The following is a 10,880-nucleotide window of genomic DNA, read 5'->3' as shown; positions in this document are numbered from 1 at the left end:
AGGTGGGCTTTACTCAGAATTGTATGAATATTCATTTTTCTATAATGTGTATAATGAGTGTGCTTTTGTCCCTGGGTGTGCATGCTAGGAGGAGAGATTCCCCCATGCACCCAGTGCTGCAATAAACCAATGTCAGCTTTATAAACTATCATTTGGTTTAGAGAGTTTTCTTGGTTACTATTATCTGGTAACAGCAGGCCTGGCAGGACTGCTGCCCTTCAGGGCAGAGGTTAGTGGCTGTGCAACTCCCACATGGCACCTTCACAGCACTTGCGTTTCCTCCCTTTGTTCTGCCCTTCCTGATAGTTATTCCATCCCAGCCTATAAATGTCAATAGAGCCTGTTCACACAGCTCACACAAAAATTGCCTTATTCAGTTTAATAAAAAAAAAAATTAAAAATCAGGAAACCACAAGATGCATTGAGTCATGGAGAAGGAATGTAATTCCTCTCAGTCAGTAGTTAGGGCACTTGTCGGGGAGGGGGAAATCTGTTTTCTGGTGCAGGCTGCCCTGGTTCTTGAACGTTTGAATGGACGCTACAGTGAGTATTGAATGTGGCATGCACGCTGCATTCGTCCTTGAAGTGGGGCTTGGACCCAGCTCATTTTTTTGCTGGCAGAAGTTCTGGTTTTATGACTAAAGAGCTCATCTTCTCTTTTTCTGTTTCATATTTTCCATGAGATTGCCCAGCTGCAATGGTTGGAGGGTAGAAGTCAGGGTTTACCTTTCACTTCCTACCCCCTGAAAGCAACAGTCTCCTAAGTGGTCATAGCAACGTATTCAGAGATGAGGATACGAAACTCTGGTAGACAAAGGTCTATGCCCTCTACCTCCTAGGTGTTATAAACATACATTTTTAGTTGCTTAAGGAGATGACAATCTTTGCAGCCATACTTCTGGATAAAAGTGTTCCTAGCTGCTGTTGATGCTGCTTCTGCTATGAGGTGCTACACATACTCTGAGCATGTCTTCTAAGCCTAGGCTCCCCTGGGACACTGATGGAGATATGCATAACTGGAACTTTAATTCTTTTGGCCTGTAGGTTTTAAGAAATGTTTGAGGATTGTTAAAGGGCAAAATAAAAAAAAAAACAACTAAATTCACTTTATTTTGGGTCATAAGCGCAGGGATCCTTCTCAAATCCATGAGGCAGTCAAATCACTAGTGCCATCTAAGATGGCAACGTTTGATCCAGACAGAATATTTCTATGGTTTGCATCATCTTCTTTTATGTGATAGCCTTTCAATGTTCTCCTTTTCTGAGGTGGGCATCAACACGTAACCACAATGTCAATTTTGCTTGTTAAATCAGTACCTTTAGTATCTAACTGTGTTTATGAAATGCAGATGCTATCAATTCCAGTAAATGAATGAATGTATATGCAGCATTAGCCAACTAGGGGATGTAAAAGCTGCAAACCTGTCCTATCAAAAAGACTGATGATTGAGGAGAGGCTGATACCATTACAGTGAAGGCTATGGACAAGAGGTTGTGGATAACCATGTCCTTGAAACACTTGTCTAATGTTAGCTAGTATGCTACAGGTGCCTGTACCTAGCACAGTTTCTTTAAAGAAAAAATAGTGTATGGAGTGTTTAAACAATCAATGTAATTTTAGATTCTGGTTTCTGTTATTAATTTATTTGGATCAATAAATATGCAATGCAATAAATATATAATGCAGAAGTATATTTATTGTGTAAATGAGTGAATAACAGGCTATTAAGTACCACTCTATGTGGGCCATCATATCTATTGTGATCATCATATGAAGTAGTCAATAGACAATCAATGAGGAGAAAGCGTGTTGTGATGGAAGTAACAAAGTAGGACATAATCTGTGAAATATTGTTAGCTTCACCACAACTTCCTGTGTGATTTTGTGTAAACTGGTTGCTCTTTAAGACAAAGGCTGTTATTTATCCGTTGTCTGAAGCTGTAAAAAACAGAAGTCAGTATCTTAGTGTTGCTGAAGTACCTTTGAAATCTTAACAAGAGGATTTCAAAGCAACGTTCAGCATAGCTATTTTACTGTCAGTGCGTTTTGACAAATGGAGTGAAATGACAACCTTTTATTAGCTCATAAATATTAGGAATGCCATTTTCAGGAGACAAGCCTTTCCAGTGGCAGTCACGCTCCTGTTAGTCCTCTGTGAACAATTCTTTGCTAATTTTCTAATACGGTTCTTGACTGCCCACACTCCTAACAACCACCAGGGCTCTCCAGGTTGGCAGCCTCCTTCGGAAGGAACCCAAATGACGTATTGTTATGTCCACAGTGTTAATGGCTGACACCAAACAGGCCTTCGCTTTGTGCATCGCTGATGCTATGCTTCTCCAGATGAGGAAGACACCCAACACCTCATGGTGTCAAATGGAGCCTATACTAGACAGCTCTCTCCCACCATAAGATGGGCATTATTGCGTAAAAGCAGCAGACTTGTCCCACAAGGGTCACTCCACCCTTTCCCAGGAGTGCTGGATTTGCTGTGTGTGTGCAGACCATGTGCACAACATATGCACACAAGGTTCATTGTTTCCTGGAAGCGTCATATTTTCTGATGCACGTGCACTTACAGGAACACTTACACAGACACCTATAAGAAGCATGCCGCTTCTGTGCCTGCAGCCTGTTGCTGCAGAGATATGAGCAACACCTGGAAAAAAGGTGGGTAGAAGCAGGCTGCTGCTATCAGAGTGGTTTGTATGGCCTCTCCCAGCTTCCCACACACCCTTGAAACCAAGATAAGGAGCCCAAGGCTATGGGCTTTGGCAGCAGCTCTTGCTACGTGATGAGAGGAAGGCTTTGGACAACTGAAAATTTTGGTGGCTAAGAGTATGTGACTGCCAGCTCTCGGCTAGCACAGTCACGAGGTGCTAAAAGCTGAGAGATGTACTTAGTACATTTTTTTCAATCTTAGTGGAAGGAAAACTCTGCCCTTTAAAGTTAGGAGTTGGCTGCAGGGATTATACAAAATGTATTCTTGCAAGGTATAGGGTGCTGTGATACTAAAATTATTAGTTTGGTTAATATCTGTAAGGCAGAGCTGATCATGATAAAGTCTGCTCAGCTATGAAAGCCTTTCCAGAAAAAAACCCAAAATTCCATTCTGCACATCAAGAGTGAGCTGTTACTGAAATGAGTGATGCATTACAGTTGAGCCTGCAGAAGATAAATGCATGGATATAACATGATGCTTAGGGGGATATAGAGGTGCAGGGCATTTCTGACCTTGAGTCAGATTTATTCTATGATAATTTGTTATCTATCTCATGCACAGATAGTTTATAGGGAAACATTTTTATGGCAAGTTATTTATGTAAACCACACTTCACCGTAACCATTTTGCGGTCTTGATCGTGAACTACAGCTAGCTACTAGTTTATTACTGGTAGAAACATTTAGTAACCTACTAAATATACCATACTATTTACAGTTTATATTCTGGTAAGTTTGAATGCAACTTCCTCACTGATATTATAGAAGAAAGAAACAGAAACTGGTGTTGATACAATCTGTTAGAAGAGAAGCTCTATCTCCGGTACACAGGCAACCAAACAGAAGGGAAGACAATGTGTGCTCCTGTGGTAATCAATGTCAATACTAACGCGTACGTGTGGCAGAGGAAACTAAGCCATGCAGGCTCCGCTGAATTTATTTCAGTTGGCTGACAGACAAAGGAGAAATAATGTGCTTGTTTCTTCTCATGTCAACTCTGGAACAGGATAAAAGAAACAAATACAGCATTTCATCTTGTTGGAAAAGCTTAGAAACATAGGTTCAGGAAGGAAGGACCTTAGGGAGTCCAGTGGTTCATTGTACAGCCCCAAGGCAATGTCAGTTGTATCTACCCCTTTCCTAATGGACATTTGGTTTTAGTTGTTGGTTTTGTTGTTGTGTTTTGTGTTTTTTTTTTCTTGATATGCCACTTCTCAGGGAATATCTCCTATACTTTTTCTGTTTTCATAATTAGAAAACTTTTCCTCATCTCTGTCTTGTTGCAGTCTTGTAACTGCTTTCACGTCTCTCATGGACATAGAGCGTAGGTTATTCATTTCCTGTTTTCAGAAGCCTTTCACATTTTTGAAGACTGTCTGTATGTTGTCATCAGACTTCTTTTTGCCAGACCACATAACACCATCTTCCTTACCAAAGCACATTTTTTGTCCTCCTCCTGATTTTTCCCAACGCTGGATATAGCTTTCCACATGACCTTACTAGTGCTAAAAAGCAGGAAGGATTTTTTATGTGTTTCATGGACTATAGTGTGGTTGGTGTATTCTGTATGGCATTTTCCTCTTTCACAACAGTGAGACATTGACTCATTTATAGTTTATGACCCACTTTAAACCGCTTATTTGTCTCCTTTTGCCCAGACCAGTTTTCCTTAAATTGTCTGTGACAGTATCTTGTAAGATATTGTGAGAAATCTTACTAATGATGTCGAAATATACCACTTCTGCCTTGTGCACAAAGTTCATTGATGTTCACTGAAAGGAATTAGATCAAATTTTTGTTAATACATTGATATTCTGCACCTGAGTGATAGCTTTTCTACATAGTTTTGGAAGCTAAAAACATTTCAAGTGAAGTGTATGTTAAAAAAACCCCACCTGCTTCTCTCCCAGCACTGTGTTTGGACATTTGGGCTCTATTTCTACATTTCTTGGACAAAGTGTGGTTGGACTGCTGTGCTCACATGAAACTCCACTTCATAAAAGTAGATGTCATCCCCTGTTCCAGCCTTCCAAATAGCATGGCATGAACTATAGCAAGGCTATGGTCAAGGAATTTTCCAGAAGTAAACTCTTTTGTCAATGTAAACAGGTACATATCTATGTGATGCAAGTTCTTCCATCATGTGTTACAAGCAATTTGCTTTCAAGACTTTAATCTCATTGGAACTGGGGTATTTCACATCGAGGAAAGTTACATAATAGCAGTTCAAGTTTTCCAAAATATTTCAATATCCCTTCTCATTCCAATTTGCACTTCAATCTGACCAACAGCTCCGTAGGTTTTATTGTGGGAAAAATCCAGTGACGGGGTGTTATGTCCCTGGTTTCGGATACTGGTTTCTGCATCTTTGCAGGTTTGTACCGTAGTGGGAACTTCTCCCTGACTTTTGCTGGTCTTGTCCAGACATGGTTATAATTGGAGATGAGAACTGATCAGCTAACCTAAGCCTTCCCAGTAGTGCTTCTGCTCTACCTTGCAGTCCCCACCTCCTTTTCTTCTGCAGCTTCTTAAGGGGTAAAGAATTCCTCCCTATGGTCCAGGTGTCCTGTTAAAGGCTTCAGCCACCAGCAGAGGAGCAAGTGAGTACTCTGGGGTAAGGAGGGCAATGCCTGACCTCAGCCTTAATCTTTTTATTAGTTGCTGTAGCAAACTGCCCTTTCTCTGTAGGAAAAATGTGAGCAAGGTCTTGCTTCCAGGAGAGGCTTCCAGAGTTGTGAGAGTGGCTCTTGCTGCATGAGAGTCAGAAGGCCTCAGTCCCTGCTTATGCAGAGGCTTTGGTGTAAAGACAAGAGCTAGTGTAGCTTGTTTTTCACAGCTGCTTCCATACTGATGCTGAGATAACACACCCTTTGCCTGCTCTGTGTGCCCTTCTGGTCTTGCCTTTGCTGTATTCTGGACGTACTGCACCACAGGCACCAGTTTATCATTTTTTGGAAACGAGCAGGATACAATGAGCAAGGTCAGGCTCAGAGCTGGAGGGATAAAAATGGTAGCACTACACCGCAGGACTTTATTATTAAGTGTATTTGAAAGGATATTTCCTGCATTGGTATTTTATTCTCACACTCATGAAGTTCTAGAAAGACCCTTAGGTTCAGCTCTTGCCCTGTTCTTTTGATCCTCCACCCTAAGATCTACAAGGACAAAGTTGGGTTTGGGACAGGTATAATTCTGTGTATCAGAAATGTTTTTAGCCGTGAGACAGCTGAATATTTTCAGCACATGAGAAAACTCAGGTAAATAAAACACAAGCATCTGGTCAGAACAGTGCATTAGGTTTTGAAGGAAATTTGCATCAGCCAGGCTGAAAGAATGTGGAAAGCCTGCTGTCAACCTGTCCTTTTACAGCCTGTGAAGACGCGTCGTGAATCTTCAACTGCATCTACAGCTTTCATCTTCATAGGTAGTATTTCATAATGATCAGCAAACTGTGCTTGGTTAGGATGAGTTTCAGAGCCTCGTTGTACCATTATGTCAGTGTGTCTGAAAATCTAACCCATGTGCAAAGCTTCAGTTGTGATTTACATCGTCTTTGTAACTATGTTACTCACACAGATATTGGAAAAGAAAGTTGGTGCTCTGAGGACCTTGCAATCTACTTTTTAAAAGTCTAACATAAACAACAGGAGCTGAGAGAAAGGAGTAGAAATGAGAAACAATATTTGAGTGACGTGATGTCAGAGTCAATGGAAAAATGGAAGAGCTGAAAGTTATTAAACAGATGCTTTGGTCTGGTGCTTTTTCCAGGGTGAAATCCTAGTGTTAGTGAATGCCCATCAGTGCTGCTGGAGCCAGGATTTCCTCGGTAAGATTTCCCCAGTGGTTTCTCATTTGTCTTTTTGATATCATTATCATTCTGTGCCTTCAGTCTTTGACGGTAATTGCTTGAAAGCACGCAAAATTAACTTAAGGAAATCCAGTTTGTAAGGAAGAAATAAGAAAGGTCTCTGTATTAGGAAGTGCAAATGAGCAATTTCCAGTATATTGCATGCAGACAGTCAGCTAAGCCTGTTGATTATTCACAGTACTTTCTGTAAAATAGCTATTTTCACCTTTCTTTTTCACGACAGTGCAATATCAAGGGAAGGAGCCTTGATTTGCACAGACACTCCATTCCACTTACTCAATAACCAATGATTACCAGAAAATTACTTTTTGCCAAGTAATAATGCTTGTTTCCCAACCTGCCTCAGAAAAAACTGGGTAACTTAATATCACAAATTCTTATGCTGTATTTCTGGTTAAGAAACTATTCAAAATCTTTTTCTGTAGCTTGTCATGAATGTAGAGTTAAAGTTTCTGAAAGCCTTTCTAGCTATGCTGTTCAGTGGGACTCTTTCTGGCCAGGCAGCAGAAGCAGATTTGCACTCTGCAGCCAGCCAGCCTTCCCTGATGCCTCCAGGAGGGACCGGGAAGGAAAGACACTGAAGCTACCAATATGCAGAGATAAAAGAAAAAGGTGGAGCTGATCGGTGACCATATCCCTAGCTCTTTGGTTGGTCATGGGTTACAGTGTTCCCTTTCTCCCTGAAATGCTTGCTCCACTCCCTTGACCAGAACCTGCTAAACTCTTGTTCCTTCCCTTACTGTCTTACCTTATTGCCCTCTTCTATAACCTGTTTTGTTGACCACAAGCCTAGACTGCTCTCCTTCTGTTTTCCCCACTTCTCCATTCCTTAATCATCCTCCTCTGCTTTGCATTCAATGACTAAAATATTTTTACAATAACTCCCAGGTCTTCAAAGTAATCCGTTTTACTCATCACTTTGCCAAAACCCCTGGCACACTGTGACAGAGTTAGCAGCATACTTCCATACTCTGCAGTTTAAACCGTAACACAGAGGTTCACCTATTTTATTGATTCATTTTCACTGTACTCTCCACAAGCTTAGCTCAAGATCAACTCTAAATTATTGCTTCTCTGAAGAGGCACTAGGTGCCATATACTGCCTGGGGTACCTGTGGGGCCATGCAGCCCATTTGGGTACAGCCAGAGGCTGCACCTTGTCCCCAGGCCTGTTGGCTCATTTTACACATCCCAGTGAAGCCCTGGCTTTTGTGGCTGAAGAAGAGGGCTCTCACCTACAAATACTTTCCTGTGAGGACTCAGTTTGGAACAGGAAGACTTCTGAAGCAAACCAAACTGCAGGCCAGTCTGAAGAAGAAAATCTGGACTGCTTTTAGGAGCTCTTAGGAAAGGCTGACCTTTAAAAGTAAGAGTCAGCTTTAATTCATCTCAAGTGGCACTGCTCTATCTGACCTTAGCCATGCCTGACTTCAGTGCTGGTCACAACTAGATTCCTGACTTCCCTGCAGAACAGGAAGAAGGAATACAAGACATCCAAGAGGTATTTTTATGGACTAACCTCGCCTAAGAGGAAAAAGTAGCCTAGCTTTTTTTCTGTAGTAATCAAGGAAAGAGATGCTCTTCCAGAGAAGGATCCCAGTCAGCTGCCTTCTGAAGGCTCTCCCTCTCTCTTGGGAGAGCCCAGGGGGTTGGCCTTATGGGGCCAGCATTAGAGTTTCCAAATACATCACCCCTTGTCACTTAGTCTTTTTATCTAACTAACGAATTTGCTGGGTCTTAGCCCATTCAATAACAAAACACTGGAAAAACCTGAAATCCCCAGGAATAGCTACGTATCAACGTGTGAGTAAAAGCTGCAGACATTAATGGCTTAGCTGGGTTTTAGTCAGGTTAATAGGAAGTGAGGTGAACAAAATACGTCAGAGGTGAGAAGTCAGAAGTGAAAAATGAGCTGGGCTTTCCCTTTTCATAGTGCTGTGAATTCTTTGTATCGTTATTGCACTGCTCTGTATTTGCGCTATGTATCGTGTACCTGATACTTTACATAGTTCCTTTTGTGTGTGGAGGAAGAAACTCCTTTGTCTGTGGCAGGTTCCTTCAGCTGCTGTAGATCACGCCTGGAGGTAAGCACGCTCCACGTTTACTGCAAGTCAGGTCTCAATAAGCACCACATGTAGGAGCTCTGAAGTACAGTTTATCACTATCTTTTTAGTCATAAAACCTCTTCTGGGGTCAGAAGAGTGAAATTCAGCAAAGAGAACAGGAGTCATCCAAGAAATGCCTTGCCTGGTTCAGCAAGCTAAATCTGTCTTCTAACAGTCACTGAAAGTACAGCTTCCCCTGTTCTCCCCACGGTGCGTTGAACAGCCTTGCTGAGATGTCTCAGGTGCTGTATGCACTAGCTACAGGCCTTACCCCTCTCCTGCTCTCTCTGTCAGTAGGAACACGATGTCTGTCTGCTTACTTAGGGGGCTTCTGTCTCTCCCATCACTGCAGTACCTGCATGCCATAATCCTCATTTCAGAGCTGAGGGAATTATAAGGACAATGCAGCTAAGTGATTTACCTGAGGTGAGAAGTCAGCAATGAAGCACTGATCACAGTCCTCCACAAGGTCAAATCATTATTTAACATTACTTTTGAACTCCTTTATAAGCAGGAATACAAATGATGCTTTGCTGCACTGCACAAACGAACGTGCTGGATGCTTATATGACTGAAGGGAGAACAGACGAGCAAGCAGACATCAGTGTTAGAGGATGCCCCGGCTACAAGGTTAGCTCTACATGAAATAAGGCTTCTGGCACCAGATAAACAAATCAGGATTTCACAGAATGTCTCTGCCCTTTCAGGATGATCTTTATTAAATATATTCTGCATTGGAGCCTTCATTTCTGTTCTGTGTGGCATATAATCTCCTAACTTTATTTACCAGGTTAGCTGCATTAGAATAACACCTAGCAATGGTGTAGTCTAACAGCTCTGTCAGCTTGATGTCCTCAGACAACTGGAGCATGTTATGATTAAGGGTTGAACATTTGCTAGGATCATACAGGTCTCTGGACTTTCTGGAAACTTTGGTGACTTATTGAGATGCAGAGTTGGGGAATTCATTCCTATTTCACACTAGTTGTAGTGCAGCTGTAATCTTAATGTATTTTTCATTTTGGAATTCACTAGATAAAGGCTTTTTGACAATGACATAGACAGTAGGTTAAAGATGGGCTCACATGGACTTACAACAGCTATTTCTTTCAAGACACCACGTTTCACATCAAAGAAACGTTAAACAAAGAAAGCGGTCAGGACAAATCATTCCTTTCCCCACGTGTCCGCATGTGTTGAAAGAGGAAGCAGCATTCTGAGAACAGTGTGTTTCCCACTGCTCTCACGTGATAGTACAGCAATTGGTATTAGCAAAGACATGAGGGGAAACGCTTCCTCTTTTTAAATGGGTGAAGCCATTTAATTTTGGAGACGATGTTCTTGCACACATTCTTCCTGCTTTAATCTAAAATGACTGTCTCTCCGAATAGCCAAGCTCATTTTTTTTCTCTCCCCCAATGTGGCTTACCAACAAACCTGTAATGAAGTGGCACAGCACATGGGAGTGCCTCTGCTGTGCCCTCATCATAACCTTTGAACCAGCTGACTGATTTCAGCCACATTTGATAGACGGTAACTTCCTGCTCTTCCATGAACATCAGCCGACAGATAGATGAAAGCAGCTCTACTAAAAGAGTAAGGAAAAGGCAGGGAAATCTCAACCCTCTTTTCTGTCTGACAGCAGCTGGCTGGACAACTAGCACATGCATTCGTCATACAAACTATGCTATGGTTTTGCTTTTGTGAAACACACAAAAAAAAAAAAAAGAAGAACATACAGAAGCAGCTGCTACTGGAAGGAGTGCTAGAGAACACACAGGGAGCTGAATTTTTACAGTGGAGAGGTGTACCAGATGCAGGACATCGGCCTTCATTAGGATCAGCACTCACAGAGCAGCTTTGGTGAGAGGTGAAGAAAACCACCAGTGAAACAAAATGCCTTAAAAAAAAACAAAATGAAAATGCTTCCCCATTTTTCCCATGTTCCACATTAAACCAAAATACAATAAAAATTAAAAAGTGCAGAAAAAAACGTGTGCAGATTACATACAGCTGGGCTGTACAAAGAATCAATGCCTGTTCTCCTTATGTTTTCTTCCTGCAGTAGTTCCCAAGAAGTGAATATTTACGCATTAACAAACCTCAAAACCATAGCCAGATATTTTGCAATTCCCACATCAAGTTATGCTTTACACACAACTTCACTCTTGGCAAGTTACTTTTG

This window comes from Nyctibius grandis, chromosome 2, assembly GCF_013368605.1.
Source record: "Nyctibius grandis isolate bNycGra1 chromosome 2, bNycGra1.pri, whole genome shotgun sequence".
Lineage (NCBI taxonomy): Eukaryota > Metazoa > Chordata > Aves > Nyctibiiformes > Nyctibiidae > Nyctibius > Nyctibius grandis.
Note: the sequence above shows the minus strand (reverse complement) of the source record.